The sequence below is a fragment of the Chionomys nivalis genome, chromosome 18 (assembly GCF_950005125.1).
Source record: "Chionomys nivalis chromosome 18, mChiNiv1.1, whole genome shotgun sequence".
NCBI lineage: Eukaryota > Metazoa > Chordata > Mammalia > Rodentia > Cricetidae > Chionomys > Chionomys nivalis.
In genome coordinates this window covers 10,685,700-10,693,044 of record NC_080103.1, presented here as the reverse complement: position 1 = coordinate 10,693,044, position 7,345 = coordinate 10,685,700, and positions in this window count along the sequence as shown.

Here is a 7,345-nt window from a genome sequence, read left to right as displayed (position 1 = left end):
CCCATTACCATATTTTAATAAAGATTTCTGTACCTGTCCTAAATTAATTATGTGTTGATCATTATTTGGGTTTGTTGGAGCTATTATGGTCAGAGGTTAGAAAGGGCCAACGGTTGCCGGGCAGTGGTGGTGGCAGGCCTTTATTACCAGCACTCGGGAGGCAGAGACAATCAGATCTCTGTGAGTTCGAGGCCAGCTACTACAGAGTGAGTTCTAGGACAGAGTCTGTCTCAAAAAACAAAACAAAAACGAAGGAAGGAAGGAAGGAAGGAAGGAAGGAAGGAAGGAAGGAAGGAAGGAAGGAAGGAAACAAGCCAACAGTAAAGCCTCTCACAGGGCTGAAGTATGAGGAGACCTTATGAATAATTCTAGTTCTTTGTGCAGAACAGCTTTTCCTAACTAGGATGTTGTGGAGGTGAGGATTTATCTCTGACATTTCTCTTCCTACATCCTTGCATTCCACAGTTAGGGACACCAATGTCAATAAGACCAAACTGTCACGAAAAGTCCTGATGTTTGGATTGTGTCTCTCCAGTGACAGCACCTGAACTTCTAAAAGGATCAAAGTCAGTTTTCTCTTAACATTATGGATTCTTTGGGGACTTGTCAAAAATTTCTATTTCCCTCAGAAACATTAAGCCCCTTTCCTCCTTAACCTACCCAACCAAATGCTTATGTTGTTGTTGTTTGAGATACATTTTATATACCACAAAACTCTTGTGGAGTGTGTACGGAAGTGCCATTTAATTTATTCATAGGCTACGACCTTCAAAGTTATCTGCTGCAAGAACGTGATCTGGACAGGAGCCATTCCCAGCCACCAGCCACTGTAATCTATTTTCTGTATGTATTTTTCTATCTGCATTTCTTTTGGGTAGTAAGTCTAGCTAGCTAAGCTCCTGTGTGTGCATTTCATATACGTGAGATTGTACATGTGACACTTTTTATGACAGATTTCTTTTTGGGGGGGGTTGTTTTGTTTTGTTTTTGTTTGTTTGTTTGTTTTGTTTTTCGAGACAGGGTTTCTCTGTGGTTTTGGAGCCTGTCCTGGAACTAGCTCTTGTAGACCAGGCTGGTCTCGAACTCACAGAGATCTGCCTGCCTCTGCCTCCTGAGTGCTGAGATTAAAGGCGTGCGCCACCACCGCCCGGCATGATAGATTTCTTTTACAAAGATTGATGCTATCAAGATTCCTAGTGGAAATGCCAGAGGCGTATAATCACTGCCTTGTGTTCCTATGACTGAATCATATTCCTTTGTATAAGTTTACCCTGATGCCTGTGCCCTCGTCTGCTGATGGGTAGGTGTGTGTGGCTCCTGGGACTGGCACTGTACATGCTTTAGTGTGGAAATCTAGCTTCAGCTCTCTTGGCTGTGTGTGCTTAGGAGTGGATTGCTGACCTCTGGGCCCAATGTCTAGGGGTCTCTCTTGGGAACTGCCAAGCTGACTCCAGCTGCAGCTGCACCGCATTGTCCACAGCAATGCATGTCTATCTTATCACCACCTCTACTTCTTTTCTCCTCCTTTTCTCCGTCCTCCCCTTTCTCCTCCACTTCTTCCTCTCCTCCCTTCTTCTTCATCTTTATATAGGGTCTCTTTATTCAGGAGACCTGAACTCACTCTAGAGAAGAGGACAGCGCTGAACTTCTGGTCTTCCTGCCTCCATCTCCCAAGTGTGGTGGCATTTCAATTGTATTTTAATAAATAAAGGCTGTCTGAAGATCTGAGAGTAAAACAGTTCCACTGGTCAGCCTTACAGACCAGGTTATGGTAACACACACCTTTAATCTCAGAAGCCACAATGACACGCACCTTTAATCCCAATAGCCACAAGGACACGCACCTTTAATCTCAGTGGTGCACGCCTTTAATCCCAGCCCTAGAGAGGAATAGAAAATGGAAGGAGACAGCTCTCAGACACACAGTCTCATTCTGAGATCCCGGGAGGCAGGGTCGCCATTTCAGACTGAGGTCGAGATAATAGCCAGTGGCTGGCTGTTTTACTTTTGGATCTTCAGGTTGAACCCCAATTTTTGACCCTGAGCTTTTACTAATCGTGCTTCACCCTAAGTGCTGGCATAGCAAGTGTACAGCACCTCACCGGCAGCTCTGTGGAAAACGGACACACGTTTCCTACATTCTAGGTAGGCAGGTAGGTCCCTTACCATCTGACCTACATCTTATCCTTCTTACCACTTACCATACGCTTTGATTGTTTAAAAAACTCAATACTCCTACTAGTTATAAAATAGTATCTGGTGTTCACTTTCAATGCCAAGTGGCTAATGATATTGAATATCTTTCAAAACATGAACTTGTTGGCCAGTTGTATACTTTCTGTATATCTGCAAAATGTTTTATCTCTTATAAATTGACTGTCTTTTAGTTGCTGAACTGTAATCAGTTTTAGTGATTTTTTTTTAAAAGAGAACTTTTTTTATATATATATATATTTATTTATTTATTCTGTCTGTGTGTGTCTGAAGGCCAGAAGAGGGCGCCAGACCTCTTTACAGATGGTTGTGAGCCACCATGTGGTTGCTGGGAATTGAACTCAGGACCTTTGGAAGAGCAGGCAATGCTCTTAACCACTGAGCCATCTCTCCAGCCCAGTTTTAGTGATTTTGAGGATATAAGGGTTTTTTTTTTTTGAGAATACAAGTTCTTTACCCAATGCATAAATTACAACTATATTCTCTCCTTACCAAGAGATCTTTTTCTTGAATTCACTTAAATATTTTATTTCTACATACAGCAGGGATGATATTTTGGATGCAGGGTTTGAGTGTGTCAAACCCAATGAATTCAGGTCACTCCAGAGACTCAGTGGGAAAGATACTCAACACCATTATTGATCCGGATCTGCCTAAAATGGGGTGTCATGAGGAGCCGGTGATGGCTCCACTGCTTTGTTTCAGTGGTAACTTCTGAAGAAAAAACAAACCCTGGGCCAAGAGAGGTGGCTGAGAGGATAAGGGCCCTTGCTGTTCTTTCAGACGACCTGAGTTGGGTTCCCAGTGCCCACATTGGGTGGCCACAGCTGCCTGTTAACTCCAGCTCCAGAGAATCTGATGTCCTTTTCTGGCCTCCATGGATGGCTGCACACATATATACCACCTGTGACGGCTCTATTCTTGGTTGTCAACCTGACTACATCTGGAACTAACTAAAACCCAAAATGACTGAGCACACCTGTAAGGGACTTTTTCTCAATTAAGCATTTGAAAGATCTTAGAGGTGGGAAGATAAACCTTTAATCCAGATTGGGAGGATTCACCTTGATTCTGGACCACACCTTCTGCTGGCAGTCCACTTAAGGACTGGAAAGAAGGAAGCTCTTTCTCTTTGCCTGAGTTGTCTTGCTTTCCCTGGCAAGTCCATTCCTCCACTGGCATTAGAGCCTCCTTCTCCAGTACTCCACTGTGTACTGAAGACCAGCTGTTGCCTTTAAACCCAGCACTAGGGAGGCAGGAGCAGGCGGATCTCTGTGAGTTCAAGGCCAGCCTGGTCTACAGAGCTAGTTCCAGGACAGACTCCAAAGCCACAGAGAAACCCTGTCTCAAAAAACCAAAAAAAAAAAAAAAAAAAAAAGCCAAAAAAAAAGCCAAAAAAAAAAAAAAAAAAGACCAGCTGTGACATCTAGCCTCATGAACTGAACAACTAACTACTGGATTTTTGGACCTTCCGTTTGTAGGTAGCCACTGTTGGATTAGCTGGGCCACAGCCTGTAAGCCATTCTACTGAATTCCATCATATATATAATTAATTAAAATTAATCATTCTTTAAAAAATAAGCAAGCAGCCGGACGGTGGTGGCGCACGCCTTTAATCCCAGCACTCGGGAGGCAGAGGCAGGCGGATCTCTGGGAGTTCGAGGCCAGCCTGGTCTACAAGAGCTAGTTCTGGGACTGGCACCAAAGCTACAGAGAAACCCTGTCTCGAAAAACCAAAAAAAAAAAAAATAAGCAAGCAAACAAAAACACCTGTGTGTTAGAACACGGTCCATGAATGAAGTTGCGTGAGAATTCTGAGTGCTTGTGGGGAAACTCAAGAAAACAGGACAAGAGTCTTGTGACCTCAGAACGCCAAAGCACAGGGTCCTTCTTGGCATGTGCTTTTGTGCGCTTCTCAGGTGTAGGAAATAGGAGTGGGTTCGCTTCAGATTACCCATTGCCATTCACTGTTATTATTCATCCCTGCACAGCATGTCCTTGTGACTGTATACAGTTGGAACTCATAAACGTTGCTCATATGACCTTGCTTGACCCACAGAGTATAAATTGTCTGATGCGCTAAATAAGATTGACTATTGCATCAAACTTTAGTGTGCCTCATTTACAGACTCCATTTTCCCAGATCCCACGGCTTCTAAAGCCGTCGCTGTGAAACCAAACAGGGGCCACATTGCTGTTAAGAAGCCACATTGTTATACATTGCTATTAAGTCCCCATACCTTACAAGTATAAGTTTCTGTTTCCTAAGCCTGACATATCCCGTAGATCATGGTTTTCAACCTGCATTGAACTTGTGACCTCGTGACCTAGATCCACCTCTTTGCCTGGTAAACTCCTCAACCTGTGATATATGACTGTGCCTTTGCCTTATGAAACTGTGTCTTCCCAGACACCTTGATGCCTGCCCTCCCGCACGATGGATTCTGGCTCTTACTTTTATTGCCTCATTTCTAACCACCAACAGCTGTTTTCTATCCCACTTCTCTACCCCACAGGCCCCCTTGTGCCCTGAGCCCCTCCCTCTTCTGTCCAGGTGCTAAAGGCCAAATTGTCTCACAGCTGTAGTCAATCAACCTTAACCCGTCGCCATAAAAGGGACCTCAAAAGCCAGTGAGGGGTCGCTCTCTGAAACCCCGACTTAGGGGGAGGCAGTCATCTGGCCGTCCCTTTAGCGCTTTGAAAAACAGCTTGCTTTAATTAGAATGCTGTGGAAATGGTTTTGGTTTTTTTTCCTGCAGATCCAGCATAACACCTGTGGAAGGCTGCTGGGTTCGACTGTAAAGCGGTTCCCGTAGGCTCAAGTGTCTGAATACTTGGTTCCCAGCTAGTAACACTGTCTTGGAAGGCTCTGTTTGACCTTTGGGAATGGGAGGCATTCAGGAACAAGTAGGTCACTAGAGATCAGCTTTGACACTAGATAGCCTGAGCCTACTTCCTCTCTGCATTCTGCTTCCTGATTTGTACTCAGTATAATGGGGCATCTCAGGCACCATTCTGCCCTCACCTTTATTACGAATTGTGTCCCCTTGTACTGTAAATCCAAGAGAACCCTTCCTCTCTTAATTTTCCTAATGTCAGGTGTTTGGTCAAAGCAACAAGGAAAATAACCAATTCGAGGAATAATAGAGAAGGTTGTCAGCATGCTAATTCTGCTTGTACGGTGAGAACATGCATCCCCACATCCAACACAAACAAAAGCAAGTCATAAAGAAAACAGAAGAGCACTGGGCATGGCTTACACCTTTAATCCTAGCATTTAGGAAGCAGATCTCCAAGAGTTCAAGGTCAGCCAGGACTAGGGCTATGTAGAGAGACCTTGTCCCCAAAAAAAAGGAGAAAAGAAAAAGGAAAAAGATGAGGAACAAATGTCTGGGACCATCAAATTTCCCCTTTCTGTTGGACAAGCTGTTTGCAGGAGCGAGGTGGGCTGCCTTCAGTCAGTCTTCTCTGGGCCTGTGCAAACCCCAAGGACTCAGTTATCATCAACTGGAAAGCAACCATGGAATATCAGGCAGGCCAAGGCCCAGGGAGCCATTTCCATCAGTGAAACAGAATCAGACATGTCCTGGTGTTAGCATTAGGAGACAGGACTTTCAGTTATTATGCATGAATTCCATAGGCCCAGATCTTCAAAAGGAGATTCAGAATGTGTAAAATCAACCAAGTGAGATAGCAGAGATTAAAAGTAAGATGTTAGAGAAGGCAGCTTCCTTAGAGGGATTAGTAGCAAGTTACACATCGCAGAACACCCGATCAGGGAAATATATCCTTGAGCAATTGAGAATGTCCAATCTGGGGCTGGAGATGGCTCAGGGGTTAAGGCCACTGACTGTTCTTCCAAAGGACCCACGTTCAATTCCCAGCACCCACACAGTCACCCGTAACTCTTACTCCAGTCTCGGGGTCTGGTGCCTTCTTCCGGCCTCCTAGGGCATCAGGCACACATGGGTTGTGCGTTTATATATGTTGGCAAAACCCTATACGTATATAAAAAAACTTAAAAATGTAAAAAGAAAATATTCAAACTGAGATTTAAGGACAAAAAAAGACTTGAGGAACTCAATCCAGGAGTCATTGTGCAGAATAAGCCCCAGACAGGCTGTAGTCAGCTCCAGGGAAAACAGTGTTGAACATGCACAGGAACAGAGAGGAAGCACATGTCAGATTTCTTTCTGCAATTCCCAAGACTCCATCTGACGGCATGTAAAAGAGGACACAGCAAGGAAAACCTATGCTATAACATAATCTTTTATGTTATAATCTTTTTGTACACTGCGAAGATGTGTCTTTGCCAAGGTGCCTTCTGATTGCTTTAATAAAGAGCTAGGCAGGAAGAAGTGGGGGGGGGGTGGGCAGAGAGAAGGAAAGAGAGATAGGAAGAGGTTAGGTGGGACTTCCAGCTAGAGAGAGAAAGAGGAGATGAACTTAGGCTCTGGAGAGACATCAGAGGACATGGAGAGGAAACAGGAGGTACAAGATGGACGAGAGGTAAGAAGTCACAGGGCAGTTGTAAGCTAATTTAAGTTCTAAGAGCTAGTGGGACAAGCCTGAGCTATAGGCTAAGCTCTCATAATGAATAAGACCATGTCATTATTTGGGAGCTGGCTAGCAGAACAGAAAAAGACATTAAAATAATATTTATCTTCTAAAAATTGATAAAAAAAAATTCAGGCATAGACCTGAAATCCCAACAATGGAAAAACTGAAGCAGGAAGATGGGGAGTTCAAGGCCATGTTCTACACATAGGGAACTGAGGCCAGCCTGGGCTACATATGGTGCTACTTTAAAAAATAAGTCATCTAAAGAAGGGCACTTCCGGAGATGCTGAAATATTTCACTGAGAGATGACGCACTGCTTAAGTTGGAAAGGGAAGAATGTCATTTAAACATGGTCCGTGGAAAACAAAAGGATGTCAGACAACACTATAGCAAGTACTAAAAGAGTTTTAGAAAATACACCTCCAAAGGAGAGAAAAAATTAATGAATGTTTTAAAAAGTAAAATATATAAACACTAAAATAGGGCAACTGGGCTCCCCCACCCCCAGAAAAACTAAGATCAGGCCGGGCGGTGGTGGTGCACGCCGTTAATCCCAGCACTCGGGAGGCA